A 20567-nucleotide genomic window follows, 5' to 3' on the forward strand; every position below is an offset into this window, starting at 1 on the left:
CCTTTGTCCTTGCCACCTTACTGAATAAGGCTCTGTTGCTGGAACCAGCACCCCTTCAAGATCTTTCATTTACTGCCAGTGTGAAAGACTACATGGTTTTGATTCCGAGGTTGTGTGTTTGAGTCCTGGATTATGTTGTCTGATACAAAACCATCATTTAACTTTCTCTTTTTTAAGGAACGTAGCTGCACTGATGAAGGGCTATGCACTACAAGAGCCTGTGTTTCATAATTTCCTTTGAGAAGAGATTTTTCTCTAATGTGATTATGTTCAAGAAATCCGACAACCTTCCAGCAGGTATGGAGACTGGAACAATGCATAGATAGTATCACTGCCTGTGTTCTATTCAAACTGCTAGAGTGGTGGTTTTTGTCATAGGCTGAGAAGAGAGTGGACAGGCTGTCAATTAAGTTTAGGTGAAAATAATGACGTGCAAAATGAGTTGCCTTTTCACTCATTTTAACAAGGGTGTCCTGCAATAGATGGTTTCAAGCATTCCCTCCTCCCCTCCAATTCCTGAATGCCTCAGTCTAAGACTGGTATTTCTACCTTCTGTAATGTTTGCACAATGCATTTCTGTTGTAAAAGAATCAGATTTTCTAGCTGGATTTGCTCGCCTGTCACAACCATGAGGTTGTTGTAATGTTCAGGCTGACCTCATCAGGAACAAAAATCTGGATGCATCATGGCAGATAAATTTCTGCTACTGAATGCATCTTCTGTAGAGAACGGCAGGATCACGAAGCAGTGCAGCAGAACATAAAAATAAAGTTTTCTCAGTAGAGGAATCTAACCACTTCTTGCAGAAAGTGAGGATCCTAAATGAAAGCTGCCATGGTCAGCACAGATCCAAAATAAACATGCCAGCAGATGTTTTAGGCTGAGTAATTTAGTTTTTCTTTTGTTGATATGTAGGCGAGGGTTGGGTATACAGATTCTACGGCACAGATTTTAGTTGGCCTTTAGCTGTGTATGTATATAAACCCAAGTGAGCAAATCATTGTGTTGTGTTACAATATTCCTTGATGACGTGCTGGGAACAGCACATGGCAGTGGTGCTTTAGAAGCCCACCACACACCTTGATAACTTCTAGTAGCCTACTGAGACCATGCACATTAATAGGTGTGGAGGCTCTGCAGCTGGGGCTGCTGGAGCAGTGCTCACAGCCTGTGCTCCCCCTGCCTGCCACAACCAGGTGCCTGCTCCCTCTGGCTGTCTGGACTGCCCAGCCTGGTCCTGAGTTCTCATCAGGAAAGTGACGTGACTCTGGGAAATGACTCTGAGGCTGGTGGCTGGGTCCATGCAGGTGTGCAGGGAGATGGCTGCCTAGCCACAGGTGAATCAAATGTGCAAATTCCCCTTGGTGGCCTTCCTGAGTCTCACACCTAGCTCATATCCCTCAAAGATCCCCTCCATCTGCAATTACAGGTGTGTCCCTGCCTTTGATTTTTGATACAGATCAGTGACAGTGCTACTTATTTGCCCTGTGCAAGGAGTGAACAAGGGTTTAATCTGCATCCTGACATCAGGCTGGAGTTGGAGGTATGTGCATTAAGCGTTTTATAGCTAGAGGGACAGACAAAATATATTGTTTTTAACATGCAGGGTGTACAGGATTCATTATCTGTGATAAAATTTCATGCTCGTTACGCACTAGGAAAGAGTCAGCCCTAGATCTCCCTGAAATTCACCATCCTGCCTCCATAGTTTTCTTCCTTTCTAGTAAGAAGGTTTTTGGTGAACATTATGCTGCTGCAGCTAGGAACAGGGCTTAAAATAACACTGAGGCTCTGGCTTGGATTGGTAGCCTCTGGCAGCTGTAGATTGCCAGGAAGAAATTGTTTGCATCCTCGAACTGTAGGGGATGTTCCTACTGGTGCAGAAATATTATTAATTGCTTTGTGCTGTGGCAGGCTTGTAAGGAGGTGGATTTTCTGTGGAAAAAGACAACCCAGGGGACAGGCAGCAGGTGTGTGCTGCTGTGAGGCTGGATGACTCAGGCTGTGATGGTCTGTGTCCTGACTAAGAACTTGAAGGACAAAATTTGCTGCAATGACTCTTTCATTTTGTCACTTTAATGCTGGAGAAAATTTACCACATCAACGTTTCTGCACTACGCTCAGTCAGTAACAGGCCAAAAATAAACCAGTTTGTTTTATTGCATGGGCATTAGACAATGTGAAAAGAAGCCTCACTCAGGCAGGTCATTGGTTTTAATTTGCTTCGGGCCATCTGGTAACCAGCCATCCTTCTTGGGCACTGAGCACTGGGGGGCTGCGTGCTATGCTCATTTGGTTTCAGCACACAGAATCACCGTGGTTTGGGTTGGAAACAACCCTAGAGATCACCCAGTTCCAACCCCCCGCCATGGGCAGGGACACCTCCCACCAGACCAGGTTGCTCCTAACCCCATCCAGCCTGGCCTTGAGCACCTCCAGAGATGGGGCACCCACAGCTTCTCTGGGCAGCCTGTGCCAGTGCCTCACCACCCTCTAAGAATTTCTTCCAAATATCTAACTTAAATCTACCTTTTTTTAAAGCCATTACCCCTTGTCCTGTTGCTACATTTCCTGACAGAATCCCTCCCCAGCTCTCCTACAGGCCCCCTTCAAGTACTGGAAGGCCACAATAAGGTCTCGCCGGAGCCTTCTCTTCTCCAGGCTGAACAACCCCGATTCTCTCAGCCTCTCTCCATTGGAGAGGTGCTCCAGCCCTCAGAGCATCAGCCACCACACAGAAGCCACCACCTGTTTCAGGTGTAATTGATAGACTGATCTATCAATTTTTCTCCCTGGGGAAAAAAAAAAAAAAAAAAAGAGGAGGGGAGGAGGAGTCCTGCTTCCTCCCAGGAGATGCATGAGGATGGAGAGCTCTCTGTGGGAGCAAGGCGTATCTTGTCTCTCAGTCCTTTCCCCTTGCTGATAGGTGTGATGGTGGGTTGAAATTACAGCAGGTTGCATGCTCTTTTTACTGCAAATTGCCTTGCTCCTGGGCAGTGCTGAAGCAGGCTGCCTGGACGGGGCTGAAGACGTCTGTCCCAGGGCTGAAAACTCCAGGAGTGTGCACCACCTCTGAACACCAGGAGACAACACCGTGTATGTTGTCTCGCAGCAGATCTGGGCAGTTCCCTGACTTCCACCCCGGACATGGCATGCGGTGGGGATGTTCCTCGGTGAGGGATCGACTCAGGCTCTTCAAAGGGTCACCCAGCTGCATGCGGGCAGATAAGGGAGTGAGGCTCCCACGTGCCTGTGTCCCTGATGTCTGTGGCTGATAAAGAGACTTGCTGATTGTCTTCCTGTCAGCATCCCCGTGCATCTTTGGCAGCTGAAAGATAAAAGGGCTTCTGTGTGTAGGAAGGGAAATATCCAGAGCTCCCATCTGGGTTCTGCAGCCTGAATCATGCTGGAGCTGGGCTCTACAGAGAAAGGTGATGTTATAAAGGATCCTGGGGAGAAATAAGCTCTGGCCCAACCTGTGTCACCCTGGCAGGTAGTCAGAAAAGGAGTGTGCACTTTTTCTCTGCAGTGGGATTCAGCACTTGCTGCCCTCTCACCACTGGGCGTACAACTTGTGTGGAAATCGCATTTCACAGAAAGCTTCAATTTTTACAGCAGGCATTTGGCAGCTTGCCAGCACGCAGCTACTGCCTTCAAAGAGCTGCCAAGTGCCAGCTTTCTTGGGTTCCACCGAGCTTTAGGTGCTTCTTGTTCTTACATCCAAAGCAACCTTACACATAGGTCAGGAGTGAATGGTCCCATCCCGATCCGGTGCCTGGACACCACGAAGCCCTGTGTCCTATCACCAACATCAGAAGCTACGAGCTCCCCACGTGTTCCCTGTACGCCCTTCCTTTCCTTCCTTTCCTCCTCTTGCTTCCATGAGGGTGTGCTCATTTTCCTGATTCCCACCTGACCTTGTTACGTGCCTTCTCAAGTGCATTTCCAGGGCATCATCTGCTGTCATTCAGTTTTGCAGCTTGCGTAGCTGTACTTTTTCCTTTATTTTCTAGTGGATGAGATACTAATTGCTACAGACCACATCTATTTTCAGCTGAGCTTACTCCTTGTGTTTATAGGAGCCAATCACAAGCTGGTAACCAGGTACCAAATAATAACCCAGGTGAGCATATGACCATCATAGAACTGTGCTTTCCTCTGGCTCCTGCTTAAATTTTGATTCTGTAATGGCTTTTCCTCTCTGATTTTCTAAATTACTTTGATGAGCTATTAACTGTGATTAGGCTACCATTGCACATCTTTGAGATGGTAAAGCCATAACACGTCTCCAAAGCAAGATCTTGTGTTTTCTCTAGATTCAAGGAGAGAGGCAGGTAAGTGCAGATCACCAAAACAAGTTGCCTTCCTTCAAGAAAGGGGGCTGTGGAAACATGGGAGTGCAGTGCCCTCAGCTCCTTCCCAGCCATGTAGCTAGGTGATCAGAAGGACCCGGCAGCTACACAGAAAAAGTGCATGGCAGGTGTTTCTAGGTGCTAATTTCCTTTCCTTAAAGTATGTGATGGGGAAAACAATCATCACCTCACTGTCTTTACAGCTGGAATAGCTTTCTTGAGCATCCATCACGCATGTCTTTGGCTACCTCTTAAATAAGTGCAAGTAATGACCAAAAAAGGAGGAAAAACTCATGAGAATTAAATTTGGGGGAAGGAAGATAAGTGAAGGAAATGGTTAAAATGGTCGTTTGGGAATAGAAGTGTTGTGATTAAGGGGCATAAGCAGTGCAGACCTACTCTACTGTGTGTACATGCACTTAGCACCTTAAATCCAGGCTCTTTGCAAACACGGTTTAGTATTCCAAATAAGCCTCCTAAGTGGGTCATTCTGCAATTCAGAAACTGAGGCAAAAGGAAGGTAAAAACCTTTCCAAAGGTGCAAGTGCTAAGCAGAACTGAAAGTAGTGCCTTGGAGTCTTGCCTCTTAATTCTCTTCTCTGACGGCAGCTCTCTTCTTAGATCTTCTGCAAGTGGTTTTTTGGTTGAGGTACATTAGGCTTGATACAGTAGGCTTGGACAATTACATTCAGTTGTTAGCAAGGATAATGATATTAAAACAAAGCAGCCAGGTATCTCTAGAGGTCTGCAAGGAAGCATGCGATGCTCCAGTAAGAGCAGCACTACCAGGAAAGTGATGAATGCCATGGCTAGGTATGGAGTAATAGAGCACAAGAACCAGCCTTTTAATGGCCCATTAAGGAGAAAAATTATGTACAGAAGTTGAGGCTGTTTTTGATAATAGTTTCCAAAGAAAATGTTGCATTCTACCCCTGGGATAAGTTGAGCAGTTTGTTTTGACTTTTGTGGTCTCCAGCTAATAAAGCAGAGCTTACTGACAGGTGTGAGTGCAGGATGAGTGAACATTTCGGTCAAAGCTTAAAATCTCCAGCCAGTGCCAGCATCCCTCAGAGGTCCTGTATGTTTCATGTAGCATCGCTGACCCAGAGGCTGCCTCTTTGCTTTCCATCCTCCTCCTGCTCTGGTTTGGCTGCCTGCCTGATGTTACTGGCATGGGAGGGGGCAGGTACTAGTCCTTCAGCGAGTGATACCCACACTGCTCACAGTAGCACATCACACACTTTAGTACCAACATCCAGAGGTCAGTGCTCAAGAACCCCTTCTGACTGAAAAATACTTCAGATAAATTAGGCAGATCTAATGAGTTTGGATATACTGGGAGGCAGAGAGTGACCTAGCTGGCCATCTCAAAGGCCTGTTGCACACAGAGGCTGGGCACATACTTTGATTAAGCGCATCTTCCTTTCTCAGCATTTCATGTGAGTGTAATCAGACCTGCTAAGGGTCAAAGCTGGTAATGCCACTCTTCAAGGGGAGAGAAGAAGTGTGCAGATATAAAATCTATGAGCTGCAGAAAAGATATGGACTCAATAAGATGAGGTTTGGTGAAATAAATACTGAGTGGTCAAACGTTTTCCCTCTGTACTATATTTACCTCTTGCAGCAGTTTGTCTCAGATACAGGCCATGGTCTGGAGTTATTCACAGGCATTTGAGGATGCAGTTTCTATGAAAGATGCCATCCTAAATAAGGCTGTATTGATTCAGAGGGAAGGAATAAGCTTTACAGACATTAAAGGTGCAGGGAAATGCTGGTTGAGAAGCAGAACCTCTGAAAGGGATCTGAGGCTGGAAATAGAGTTGCCCATGGATTAGCAAATAATACTAACACAAAAGTGGAAATGTCAAAATACCATTTGGTGGAGAAAGGAGCATAACCTGAGGAAGAAAATCCTATTCTGTTCTGCAGCTCCACACTCAGCAGCTAAAGGAGGTGAATGCTTCAGGAGCGGGGGACTGAAGTTGCAAACTGCAGTTGAACATTGCCTGCCACCAACAGGGAAATGGGTGAGGGGGCAGGAGCCCGGGAATGAAAGGGGCTTTTGCCTTTGCACATGGTGTACCCTGCAAGTGTCTTTATCGCAGGAGCTGGTCCTTAGTGTTCTTCTGCACGTTGGAGATGGGCTTTACTTTGTGAGGAACCAAGTGTTCCTAAAAGCTACCCTTAGCTGAGGGTATTATTTGAGGAAAATAATTTCTCACCTTCCCTAGCAGGTAGGTGGTGGTTGTGCTAGGTAGCATCCTCTTTTCCCACTGCAGATGTAGACAGGAAAGAAGGAAGCAAGGCACAACTTTAAAGGAGAGAAAAGAAACATCTCATTTTGAATGGTAAGGGGAAGAAGAGATTCCCTCTCTTCCTGAGCATGCTCTCTTCTGCCTATGCCCTTGCCTTCTCTTCCCCGTGTACCTTCAATAAAGACTTCTCTGCTGAGACAGATGATATTCAGAGCCTTGCTCCAGTACCTCAGGCTCATACCAAAGAACAGCAACATGCAGAAGGTTTGGCACTCCAGTAACATTGCCTGGGGTACGAGTGAGGGCAGAATGGAAATAACTGAGCTGGTGAAAAATTGGCCAAGGAGACACCTGCTGCGCTGGGACGTACAGGAACACAGGGACCTAGTGGTGTTGCTGTGATGCCCGTCAACGTGAAACTTGACCTACGTGAGGGGAAGTCAGATGCAGAATTAAGATCAGCTGAAGTGAGGGAGCAAATGTCTAAGGGAAGTCTGGGATAGCTGCACCCTGAGCTGCAGAGGCAGGATTCAACACTTTCCTTTTGCAGAGAGAATAGGGTTGAGGGATATCTAAAACACCATGGAAGTGTGCACGTGCCTGTGCATCCACGTCCTTTCCCACACATGCACACCAGCGTGTGTGTGTTGGGGAGGCATCTGCACCTAGCTCACAGCAGAAATTCTGTGTGGCTTCCAAGAGAGCATTATAGCTGGTGTCACAGCAGCTGCTAGAAAACAACCCACAACCACTGTGCTATGCTTTTCAAAAGATGTGTTTTCACACATCAAAACATCATGAATTAAAACAAAATTCCTCATTCCTAATAATGTTAGCACTCTTAGTAGCTCTTGTTATCGAATACAATTCTAAAAAGGCAGTTTACTTTTGCTGTTTTTTTCTACGCTTCTAGGGAATGTCTGTTTTCAGGCTGTAAGACTTCATTTACATTAAATGTGGTGATAAACAGAAAAAAAAAAGAAAAAAAGAAAAAGAAAAAAAACAACAACAACAAACAGAAGTAAAGGATTTAGCAGCTTTCTGGATCATGCTTCAGGAGTTTGCTTCCATAACAAGGTGGGTCCTCCTACATCTGGAAAGGGGCAGTGCAGAGACTGGACCAACAGAGATGAATTCATCGTGTCTGCCCCACTCCAGCAAAGTCAGTAGGGCTCAGACCGAACTCTGGAAGCCAAAAATCCCATCTATTTTTGCTAGTGACTGTGGTATAAGAGCGTGGAATCTGGGGAGGAGCTCACAAACCTGGTAGAAAGCCCAACGCACCCCTCTCTCTAAGAAGCGCTCTGGCAGTGGAAGGAGAGCTTGAAGACCTCTGCCTTAGGACAGAAAGGGCTCTGGCACTGCAGGCAAAACATGCAGGAGGATCGGGATGGTTCTGTGTGAGCAAGGGTGCTCTGGGAAGGAAGTTGTCAGCCTTTCAGTGGGCTGCAGCATTTCAGGAAGCACAACCACATTATGATCAAACATTCTCTTCATTGCAACAGATGACAGGACAGTTTTTCTGCAGACATTCAATTATTGTTTGAAATAGATGGTTGGGTATAAGGGGAAAGTTCTCTTTTTAGATGAAGCTGCGTTTCACTTGGGACTTCTGCAATCAGAAAATACATTTGCAGCAGCTGGATCCTCCTGCCTCTGAGCTTTCTGGATCTACATCCGAATTTCAAAAGTACAGGCTGCTTAAAATATCTGAGATGCTGGACCGTATTGTCAGCCTGAAGTATGTAACATACTGCAGCGTAGGTAAATAATAAATAACATCTTTCCAATGCTGTCACCTTCTTAATAGGAACAGTAGAAAAAAAATAGTGCTTCTTTTCTGCTAAATTTATCACCCTTCAGTGACGCCTGGGTGAAATCCACCGATTATACAAGGAGCAAGAATTTACACTCCTCCTGCCTGCTCCTGGGCTCACACAGCAGGCTGGGCTGAGCAGGCTGCAGGCTTGATGGTTGCTTTCAGGCTGCTTGGAAAGTTTCACAGGGGCTCTTCTTGCTGTGCTGAGGTTGCCTCTGATTCACAGAGCAGCGTGCCCATAAGCCTGCCCTTGGAAGACCGTGTTTGGATGTCCTGAGTGAACTATTCCGAGCAGATATCCTGCTTCACCTTCGGGAAGGAAGGTCCCAGCTGCCACAAAATGAAGGGATTAACCCCTTCTTGGTCATTTGGGCTTGTCCAGCTTCCTTTCCTCATGTCCATGTTTGTGAGATATGGAATATCCCAAACCTCCAGGCCATCATCATCTCTCACTATGCCATCATCGTGCCTGCAAATCTGCCAGGGCAATGGCAAACCCACGGCAACATGCAGGCATGGGTCAGGGTGAGCAAGCACAGCAGCAGAGCTGGCCAAGGCAGGTCACGATCCAAGGTAGCAAAGCCACCTGCAAGCTTCCTGTATTACAAGGTGAGAGGCTTTAAATAAAAAGTCTCTCAAAAGAAGTACATGGACGAAAAATGATGAGAAACCTTTTCAGTGGTGGTAAATGCAGAGGTTCCTGGATTCCCTCACTTGTTTGTGGGATTCAGCAATAGAAACTGGTGCAGAGGTTTGGAGTTCAATATTTGCCTGGAAGTGGATTAGCTGTTTAAGGTATCTCCTGCCAGCCAAATCAAAACAGATTATTCATCAGGCATATGCGTGTGCGTGCCTATCCCATAATACACTCAGTTTCTGAGATTTTAACAGAAAAATTCTCACTGCAAAGTCACTGTTTGTGTTCAGCCTGAAATATTTTCTCTCTTCTGCTGAGGCCAGCCTCTGTGCCATGGCAGCACGACCTGAGGAGTGCCACAGCACAGGTGAAAGCAAGCCATGTCCTCCGTACCACCCTGAAAGACAGATCAGGGAGTTATGGCTTTGGGAGACAAGGAGATGAAACAGTCTCCATGTTTCTTGAGCAGGCATTACAGGCGACAGGGTGATGAGCTCATTTTCTGTTGTCTCGAATCTAGCTGTAAAAATGCCATCCGAGGGTTTCTTGTTTATTCTTTCTCAGCGCCGTTTCCCCATCAAATGTGTTCAGCTTGCAAGTAAACATTGCCTTGGATCTGAGCAGGAAGGCAACTCAGAAAGTGAAAACCTGTTCAATCTGCCTCTGTCTGTTATCTGCAATAAGATTTCTAATGTTCAGGCTTAGGTGACCAGATTACAGAGCTAAATCAGGATGTTGAAAAGCTAAGAGCAGTTTTGCTGCATTGCTGAGGCTACCTCTGTTTATTGCTGCTGTATTAGCTCCTGCAGGCAGAATCTCGCAGAGAGTTGTTTGGATTCCTTCCCGTTTAAATGCGTGTACGGGTGAGAGTAAATGGATGGATTTTCATCCTGCAGAGCAAACCCATGCTCGCTGAAGGGCCTTTTCTTTCTCTGATATCTAATCCTTTCCTTTGGCAAAGTAAATAATGAGACACTTCTGCAGATCTGATTAAGCTCCTGGTCCCTTTTTAAATGACAGAAGATCAATACTATTACCAAATCCATTAAACAGTTCTTCACACTTCAGTTCTGCTCTCTCTATGATATATGAGAAAGAACAGAGGGGCATTTTGGCTATTATATGGAAAATGCATGCTAGAGCCTCTTCTGTTCCGCTGGCTCCAAGCCATTTGCATCCTGCAGGCTGCACAGCCCTCACACTCAGCCTCGCCGGCCAGAAGTCACCAGGGAACTGGGATGTGGGAGGGACTTCTGCTCTTCCATCTCCTAAGGCAGGCTGGGGTCCATCAGTGCTATCTGGAAGCTCTGTCTTCCAGTTATTTCATGATGACAAGTGAGCTGAAGTAGGTCTCCGTTAATGTTTTTGTTTTCATGTCTGTTTTCTGCTGCTACACTGATCACTTCTGAGGTCCTCACGGGACAATTGGGGCACAGCTCTGCGCCCGTAAATGACACGGTGTCCTCAGTGGTGTCCCAATGTGGTGTGTTTGTTGGGAGTGGTCTGCTCTCCCCATTTCTCCCATAAGGAAAGCCAATATTGATGGGACAGGACAGTACCTCCCAGGCAGTACCAGTCTCCTACAGTCTTACAAGACAGATCAGGTACCAGAAATGCTGGGGACACTGAAACCCCTTTCTCCACCTGGGATGGTCCCTCCAAGTCAGGCGGTGCTTGAGAGAAGAGCGTAACTTTCTGTTTCTGATGGATGTGCCGCTGTTCCCTTAACTGTTCTGAGATCAAATATATTAACTTTGCAACAGTATAAAGATGTAAGTGCAATGTGACAGGTCTACTGTAAGAACGTGAACAGAGGTGAGTAGCAATAGGGACTGAGGCAGGCAGGGAAAGGATCCTGGGGATGACTCTAATTGGCCTGTGTGTTGTAAGGCATGGAGAAGGAAAGCAAAGCAACTCAGTGCTTAACAATGCCCTGAAATCCTAAAATGTGCCGTGAGGAGGGATAGTGAGTGGGAACAGGCTCAGGATCTTAGGGCAGGAGCCAGAGAGCCAGGGCTTGATATTTCTTTTCTTCGCTGCAACTTTCTCTACCACCACATGCATTAGGCTTTTGGACCTTGGCTTTGCTCATTTGTGAAGCAGAACTGAAAACCTGCAGGGATGCTGTGAGGATGTAATCGGTCTGTTCCACACCTTGAGATCTCGGATGTTAACGGCAAAGTGTTACAATAAATCTGAGAGCGAGGTAGGCAACCCGACGTGCATTCACTCCCAGCTGTGGCATGACAGCCCCGCCAGCCAACCTGAGGGCTCCATCTGCATCCCGCTCCCCGGAACCGCGTTGTAATTATGCCTCATTGTGCTGCTTTTTTGTTCAACAACTTGCTGGCTGTTTCTCGCGTCAAATGAATTATTCAGCAGCAGACTGTGTTCTTGTTTTTAACAACAGCAGCAACAATACTTCATGCTCATGGAGTCCCTTCAAAAGTGTGCTGGAAGCATTAATTCCATAAGCAGCGATGTGAGATGGGGTGAGCTCGGTGCACTGAGAAATGAGGCTCAGCTCTGTGACATGGGCCAAGTAGCGCTGGGAGCTGCAGATCTAGGAGAAGAGTCCAGCTTCTACTGCTCTGCATAGTTTTTCTACCCCTCTGAGCTACTTTTCAGCAATGTTGTCACGAGCCAGATCCTCAGCTGGTATAATCAGCATTATTGCCTTCAATGCCACATGGAAATGGCAGCTTTTGTCTGGAGCCATCCAGCCCACGTTTTCAGGCTGAAGTCCCATGGACTTCCCATGGATAACCTGACATCTTTTAGATGTCGTTAGCTCACTGCTGCCATCAAGAGTGGTGAGCGTTTGGATTAGTTCCTCTCTGGGCAGAAGCTGAACCCCACCAAGCTGGCATATGAGGACAGGCTGAGTTTGCATGTGCAGCAGGTTGTTCAGTGAAGATGAATGATGCATGCTTGTGCCTGGACACTTCACCTGCACTTCAGAGGTACTCTTAGATCTCATGCTTGCCTGCAGATCTGACATAGTGGGCTTTATAGCACCACTGATATGGAAAGTCAGGGACTTAACTACCCTGCAAGCAATGATCTGGACTCAGCAATCAACACCTTTAAGCATGAACCCAGGCATGGAGCCTGCAGTGGGTAGGGAGTTCTGGCTGCATCCTACAGCACAGTTCAATGTAACTGAGTGGCTACAGGTTTGAGTTTGTTCTTGCCATGGGTCTCCTATAGAGTATCAGGTCCAATTCAAAGCTGGCTTTTCCCTGGGCTTAAGGTACTCAATGATATTAGATCACTTAAATCACATCAAAGTCCTCAGAAACCTCACATTGCTTGTGACTTGTAAATGGCACATTTCTTTGGTGTTTTTAAAGAAGGAAATGCTGGAATGTGTGTATTCAGATCCTACAGAGTACCAAGCCCAGTCTTCAGCTGTACACACTTTCTGTTGTTGAAAAAGAGCAAACTGCAAGCAAACGTCTGTGGTACTTACTACCTGTGAGTGTGGAATAAAAATCTGTGAAGGAAAAATAGAGGATGCAGAACATAATCTTCACTGGAATCTGTACAAATGTTGATTAACGTTTTCCCATTTTTCCACTTTTTACCCTTAATCACTTTTATCAAGCACCTTCTGTTTTTCTATTGGTGGTCAGGAGCATGAGCTGCTGACAAAACAAGACACCCAAGAGAGCTGGGGGTTCAGACCTGTGGGTCTCACTGCCTGTGCCTTCAACTTAGAAGTTTTTTGACCAAAATGTCTACCTTTTGTCTGACTGGGAGATGCTGGGGAAAGAACTTGCAGAACAACACAATTCCTTTGGATTTTTGTGCCATTCTTAAATGCTCACATTTTGCTCAGGCTTTATTAATCCTGCTTGATCTGGATGATCTGAATGTGCCTGGCTCTGTAGGTGATCTAAAAGAGCAGTAGGAGTTGCTTTGCCTGGTGAAAGACAACTGCAAATGATGTTCCCAACAGACTGTGACTCTCAGCCATCAAGCAGTGTTTTTTCTTAAATGCTAAAGGACTGCAGAGACCTTTTAAGTGCAGATCTTTTTAGCAACACCACAAAAGTGGAACAGGTATATTGATTCTCCCCACCCCGCCCAAAAGCTGGTACTTTATGACAGAATCTCATTTTTGCTTTGTCTTAAACTTTAACTATGTGTATCCTTTAAAAACAGAGTGATACAGATCTGTTCATTGTGTGGAAAAAGAATCGTGATTTGGCATTTCCTGGAATGCAATTGTTTCTCAGTCAAATAGGATGCAACTCAGTAAGGAGTGTTAAAGACAGAATTAAACCTGGATAAGAAAAGCAGTTTGGGGTGAGACTTGAATGTGAGCCAAAGTTGTCTTGCTACTGCAAGGAATGCAAAACTTCCTACTGGAATGTATAAGTGGGCCTATCTTATACAGGACATCTGAAATAATGCTTCTGCTCTGTCTTGTGCTGGAAGGCCCCACCCGGAGGACTGTCCTGTTCTCAGCACCGCACTCCAGTAAAGATGGAAACCACCTGGAAGAAATCCAGAGGCGAGCCAGGAGAACAACCAGAGAGCCAGAAAACTTGCTCAGTTGAAGAAATGTTGAGAAAAGCTGCAAGATCAGAGTTCTAGAGAAGAGTCTTTCACAAATATCAGAGATTTCTGCAAAGAGAAAATATACATTTGTTGCATTTGCTGTAGCTAAAACGGGAATTAATTGGCTTAAGTCACTGCAAAGGAGACTTATTTTAAGCTTTAGTAAAAAGTCTCTTAACTTTCCATCTCTGAAGGCTGTGATATTCTGTCACAGGAGGCTTGTAAGAACAGGTTAGACAAACATCTCTCAGGAGCAGATTAACTTAATCTGACCTAATTGCCTTAAGGCAATGGGGTGATGTAGATGCTCTCTTGAGGATCCTTTCCAGTCCTATTTTCGGAGTTAGTATTGCCTCAGCTTTATGGTGTGAGATGACACGGCTTGGCTGGCACATCATCAACAGAGCTGTGGTATTCCTGCAGGGAATCTGTATTACAATGCTGATGAGTGAAAGGAGAGATTCCATCTTTTATTAGAGAGCCCTCCTTTATTAATTAACTAAGTCCATCTGACATTGGATCACAGAGATGTAAAAATTTGGGATCCCTAGAGCTCCACATCAGTCTCTAGACAAATAACAGTTGGAATAGGAAATGGTGCCCCAGATCACTGAAAATAAGGGAGAGCCCTTACTACTTGGATTTAAGGAACTTCTCTAAAAATTGACCTATTCCTACCCCAGGATGGCTGTGTAGTCCCAAAGCCTGTGAGTCACAAATTGGGAGTCAGCAATGGGGATATGGCAGTCAGAGGTCACCCCGGCTTTCTGAGCCACCCCTCCAGCTTGTGGGGCTGGTGTCAGACAACAGCTTCTGGACCCATTTTGTGAGCATCGAGACCTCACCGGAGATCCAAAGAGCCCTGTGAAAGGGCTTGCAGTTTCGTTTGCTACGCTTATTTCAAGGAGCAGGCTTATGATTTCTCCCTGAGTCAATGCTCAGAACTTGCCAACAGGCAGCCAAGCCTCAGAGATAACCTACTGAAGTCAGCAAGCTGTTGGTTGGATCTAATTCAGCCCCAGCAAGATTCAGGAGACCAGCTCTGTGAGTGAGGGAATATGCCATTTACATGTGGCCATTTTTCTAACCAGGAGTTTGTAGGAGGCAGTATGAGACAGCTGGGTTTTATCTGATGCCAAAAGATTTGCTGTAGCACAGTACTGCTACTGTGTGAGGAGAAGGGAAGATGCAGTCTGCAGCTCTGTCAGCCCTTTTCAGGGAGCTGGTGCCACAGTCCCTTCAGCCCGTCACTGTCCCCTGAGCCTGCTCCAGGCTATGCTAAGCTGCCTTCTCTGGGTTGCCATCAACTGAATGAGAATAACTGGCAGCCAGGCTGGCTACAAACCACCCATTGTTGCTTAAAGGAAGTGAAAATCCTCGTGTTCCCAGCTGTAAATCCCCCAGCTGTCTTGGATAAGCACAATCAAAGAAACGCTTAGTCCATATGTGTCATTCTGGGTAATCTGAACGTGTACTTTTCCTAGCGACCACTAAAATACATTTTAATTGAGTATGATAAGCATTGCAACAGCTTCTGTCTAGTTCAAGAGTTGAAGACACTGCTGCAGAAGAGGAACGAGGTGGGACTGCATCTGAGTTTGAATCACTGCTGAAACAGGAATGACAGCAAAATTTTCTCCCCAGTGGACTGAAACAGCAGCCAGCTTTATGGACAACTTTGGCAAAAGGGCTGAAGTGATCAAGGAAATCACACTCCTTGTCAGCTTTGAAAAACAAAGCTCTCATTTGTTTTGTTTCAGGTCCCCAAACAATTCTGCCCTCAAAGCAGATAGTAAAGTGGGTTACCACTTCCAGACAATACAGGTTTTAAAATAACAACCTTTTGCATATCTCCTCACCCCAGAGCTGCTGCAATGTGTTTAAAAATATGGTAAGATGAGGCCAGTTTGTCTGCCTCTTGGTTCACCATGTGAAAAGCAATACAAAGGCCAGTTGAAGGGTTCAGCATGTAAAGATCCAGCAGACAGCTGCTGCCTGAGGTCTCCTACTCACATCCTCAGGAGGATGTCAGTCTGTCTCACTCCAGGGTCTCAGCTATGGTAGGGTCTGGTCACCCGGATGACCAAGTCCTGCTTGGCAGGTAAGTGTGTCACAGGCAGGAAGACTTGCTACCAGCTCCATCTTTTTATTTTTTTTCTACCATATTTTGCTTCCCTATTTCCTCTCTCTTTTGTGTTTTACTCCCTGCTGAGTCTCCTGTTCCAAAATTCCCCTTGTCTGGGAAAGAGAGAGGATGAGACTAAGGCTATTCACATTGAATTGTCTGGTTTAGAACTCAGTAGGCCTTTGGGACATGAAAAAGCAGTTACTGTGGGGAAACATCGGTGACTGGATATTAATGTCTAACAATGACCCCCCATGGGAAAGACTTTCAAAAACAAAGCAACAATAACACTTCCTGCACTTCAAGACTTTGCAAGGATGGCATTTCAGCTCGAGATTTTTGTTGCTTCCCCATTTACCTGAAAAATACTCCTTTTATTTTACAAAGTGACCTTATCTGTTTGCGGTGACTGCTGGGCTCAGTCCTCCCTGCGGAGCGGAGGGTCCGTGATGCTGCCACCCCTCAGCAAGAGATGTGTCCTGCTGCCTGGTGTCTGCTCAGTGCTTGTGAGACAAAAAGTTGTAGACACAGAAGAGTCAAGGGCATGTTTCTGGCTGTCAAGCTGGTTCAGCTTGGTTAGAAAATACCATGTGGTGTGCTGGGCTGGGCAGCCTCACAAGGCCTGGTCCCGCTCTGCCTTGTGCAGCTCTGCCCGCAGGGCTGAGCCCACAGCCACCTTGTGCCCCCACACACATGGGCTGGGGAATGCCTCCAGAAGTGATGGAAACAACGTAGTTGGACGAGATGTGTTCATATTAAATCTAGTTTCAGTTACACACAAGCAGGTCTTTTCCCTCATAAGGCTTTTTGTTTTGTTTTGTTTTGTTTTTTCTTGGCAGAGTTTATATAAAGCTTTTCTGCCATCTTCGGTGCCCATAGTTTGCATTATGGATGTCAGCATTTCACAGCAGTCAACACCGAGCCTTTGACAGCACTGAGGTAAGCTGGGGCCTGGTACAGAAAATGTACAGTTTCATATGAATCACAGTTTTGATTTGTAGACCTGACAATAGACAAGAGAACATATGCTCAGATGCTTCTGTTAGCCCAGCTCTGAGGGGAAAACAGCGTAATGAGGAGAGCACAGTGGTGATTCACCCTTCCTTCAGCTCATCTTCCCTCCCTGCTGCAGGCTGCGGTGGGCACCAGGGAGCTCTTGTCAGGGCGTGTGACGCCCCCGAGTCCCACCCAAGCGTGGGACAAAGGCCTGTGTGTGTGACAGGCCTCAGAGCACGGGCAATCAGGGAAAATCTGGTGGCACGAATCATATGAGGATTCACGTGGGCTCCACAGTCCCAGCCAAGTCCACCTTCGTCTCCCCGAATCCCCTCGCCAGCTCCAGCTGGCTGCGCTCCGGGTGATTTCCTCACCAGCGGCGGGCCGCTACCAGCTGGCAGGGGTTCACAGGCCCCGGCAGGCAAAGGGAGTGAAGGGGAGCCCTCTGGAAGGAAGCAGAGATTGTGGAAGTTAGTTACGGCAGGACTGACGCTATTTATAAAACTTGGCTGGCGATGAAGGAAGGAGAAAGGCTGTGGGTCAGGCCTGTGAAGCCAGCCTCTCTGGCAGCGCGGCTTCCTTCTCCCCTGCCGTGGCTGGATAGCGCAGCACATGGGGCTCACAGCTACAGCCACGGCATTTTTCCCCACCTAATACCACTAATAATTTAGCTACCTAATTCTGTCAGAGTGAGCCCCGGCATGTGCTGCTCGTTGCAGAGTGGAGGGGGAAATTTGGAAGGGATTTCTTCTGCTCCCCGTTTCTGGTGGCAGGGACAATTTGTTAAAGCGGTCCCTGTATCAGCAGGTGAAAAAGATTTGGGAATTTTTTCAGTGAGTTTGCTGCTATACAGTTGTCCTAACAATAAAGAGAAAAAGGCGTATTGTGTTTCTTTCCATCCTGCCTCATTTCCTCTCCTCCCCCTTGCTCTCTTATCTGTCCATGTAACGCAACAGATGTTTTCCATAGGATAATGAGTGGGCATGAAGCGAGGGTAGCAAGGCAATTTCCTGGGCACCACGCAATCTATTTGTTTCCTGATTCCCCACCATAACCACTGCTGGAAACAGTTGCTGCAGGCACAGCCTTCCGAGCTGAACGAGTTTGAGCTGGCCCCTCGCTGTGACAAAGGGAGGTCGGTCTCTGAGATGCAAAAAAAGAGTCTTATCCCCTCCTTGCACCTGTGGGACCACTCACACCCCCTTCCACCTCACAGGCTGCTAACTGCCTCAAAGTCGTGTGTTAACACAGGTTTCCTCTCATGTTCTTATCTGCTATCTATGAATGTACCTTCCCTAAGCTGTAGCTGGGGGAGGACTCGTGCAGCCAGGAGGGCGGCTTGCCTTTTCGTCACTTTCACTGAGGCAGCAGGGAGGCTGCCGGTGTGGCAGCACGGCCTGCAGCATTTAGCAGCTGAGGAGCTCATCAAAGATCCGCTCAGAACAACCTCTGGAAACCTTCTCGTACCAGCTGCAGTGATACAAAGTCCTACTAATTGGTTATGCAAATCCATGAATAGTATTAAGGAACCTTATAATTAACTGCACCCTCCCAAGCATCCCATCTGGGTGGCATACTGGCCTACCACTGTGCCTCTTTATTTAAATAACCCCTGCCCGAGCCTCCCAACCACTGCACGGAGCTTCACAGAAGCAGCTCGGGAGGAACATCAGTGCTTCAGGATGCAGGAGCAAAGCTGAGTAAACAGGCAGAGAAGCGGGGTAGTCAGCAGGTCCTGTGTGGATTTGGTGTGAATTCCCATTGCCCACACATACCCATTCCCTTCCCTTCTCCTGCCCTCAGAAATAGAAGAGAGAGGGTACAATCAAGGGATTCAGCATAAAGAAAACAAGGCAGACAAAGCCTCTGGAGATCTCACATAAACTGCCACAAGAACACAACCACTTTGTAGTCAGCTGGGCTGAATTTTGGGGACATCAATCACACAGGTGAAACTTGCAGAGAAATTCTGGGAAAGTGAAATGGAGATACACTGCTCAAGATCTTCATTTTCATTTTACAGGCACCTGGGTTCTCCAGCAAGCCAGAACAGCCAGACCTTTGCCTTCCCATCAATCCTGAAAACCAGTCATACCCTCTTCTTAATTTAAACAAAGGCTTCTGCCCTGTCCAGGCCACTTTTTCCAACTGCAGTGTGGTTAACACGTATTTGGAAAAATTCTGCAGCCAGCATATGTTTGTCTTCTCACAGTTTCAAAAATGATTTTGCTGGAGGAAGGAAGCCTCCCCCTTCATTGCCCCCTCCAGCTGGAAAATCACCTCTAATCTTACTGTCCTTTTTCCTGCTCTGTATCCTGCCAATTAAAACTGGGTCCTGTTATTAACTGCAAATAATGTGGCTAAGCCTTTGGTAGTTTTTCTGTTTTGTTTTGTTTGTTTTTGTTTTTTGTTTAATAGTTTCATTCTCATTCTGCCCATGAACCTGGGTTTGGCTTGTAGTTTGCATCTCATGATCAGCTCAGCCCTCTCTCATTTCAGCCTCAGTTCTTGCTTGCTCTCCGCTTTCCTCCTGCTCAGCCAGGCATCTGCCATGTCATTTTGTTCCTGCTGTTTTCACATGTGATGGGTGTATGGACTCATTTCCCATTGGACACATTTTAATCCTGCTGGGTACTTGGAGGGGCCTGTGTCCATTCCCCCATGTACTGCATGATGAGGACATATGCATATGCCACCTGGCTGAGCTGGAGCATTGTTTGCTTGTTTTGGCTTTGGGGATTTGTATTCCTACATTGCCATTTGATTGCTCAACATAAAAATACCATCAACTTGTATTAGACATTGCCACCTTCAACAGAGGTTGTCTGTTCATGGTGTCACCAACTCCCTACAGCTGTGGATAGGAAACTTTTGTGGGGTTGGGTGGCTCCTGCCCATACATCATCAGCTGGCTGGTAAGGACTGCTCACTGGAAAAAACTCTACAAGGCAGAGCTGGCTGCTGTGGGGAGAGCACAGTCCCCAGGAGCTCTGTGGCCTTGGTGGCAGTGCTGCTCTCTCCCTCCTTGTCATGCACAGGGCTACCACACGGAGCTTTGTGCATGTTTCTCTCAAGCTCTGTGTTATGTGGAAGCACACAGATGCTACATAGCTGGCAAAACAGTCCCTGACTCTGTTTTCTTTCTGTTGACTTCCTTCTTTTAGCTTCTGGTGTGTGTGCACTGGTTGGAGGTACCAAGTGTCAAGGTACATAGGGACAACCGTTTCCTGAAGAAAGTAGCTTCTTGTGTAGCACCTGGAGACTCTTGGAGATCTTTTTCTTATGCACGTTCACAAATTTCCTACTTTCTCACATACTTTATGATAGTTCTGGAGAAAAAGTGGCAGAGAACTGAGGAGTCTGTACTTTGGAGTGTGCTGTGCAGCCTTTATACTAACATAAGCTTGGGACTGACGTGGTGACAGTACACCATTGAAGCCATTTCAAGGGTTAAAACTGTTTCCAGACAAAGTGACAGGGCCATGGACCTCCATCTCCAATGACTGGAAGATGCCTTTCCTCTTATTTTACAGCCATGAGTGACAAGCCTGCCTCTGCTCACCTGCACGTTCCTGGGACAGAGACTGTGTAGGTGGTGTCCTCTCCCCTTGCATGGCCTGCAGGATGAACCCTCAGGTCACTCCTAGAGGAGTGATATAATACATGGGGAGTGAATAATACAAATTCACTTTTTTTTTTTCTGAGACAATGATAAAGATTTGCCTTTTCCCTTGATGTTTCTCTATCAACTCTTCCAACTTTTGGCTGGAAAAAATTGTGGCAAGGTACCACAGCAGGAATTTGGATGTCATAGCTG

The 20567-nt window shown here is 46.6% G+C and overlaps 2 protein-coding genes and 1 long non-coding RNA gene across 3 annotated transcripts in view; all 3 read left to right on the forward strand.

The window, feature by feature from the left end:
• Positions 1-297, forward strand: part of MAP3K9 (mitogen-activated protein kinase kinase kinase 9) — a 58507-nt gene extending 58210 nt beyond the window's left edge. The window contains exon 13 of the transcript XR_011097108.1: positions 178-297. The gene's annotated coding sequence lies outside the window, so the exon portion shown is untranslated. The remainder of the gene's footprint in view (positions 1-177) is intronic.
• The window catches only part of LOC137857503 (disintegrin and metalloproteinase domain-containing protein 20-like), a 371501-nt gene that overhangs the window by 285035 nt on the left and 65899 nt on the right, over positions 1-20567 (forward strand). The gene's annotated exons all lie outside the window — the stretch shown is intronic.
• Positions 672-19180, forward strand: LOC137857500 (uncharacterized). The gene is made up of 3 exons (XR_011097110.1): positions 672-1543; positions 16594-16693; positions 18774-19180. It is a non-coding gene; the product is annotated as an uncharacterized lncRNA (long non-coding RNA).

The sequence above is a fragment of the Anas acuta genome, chromosome 5, assembly GCF_963932015.1.
Source record: "Anas acuta chromosome 5, bAnaAcu1.1, whole genome shotgun sequence".
NCBI classification, from domain to species: domain Eukaryota; kingdom Metazoa; phylum Chordata; class Aves; order Anseriformes; family Anatidae; genus Anas; species Anas acuta.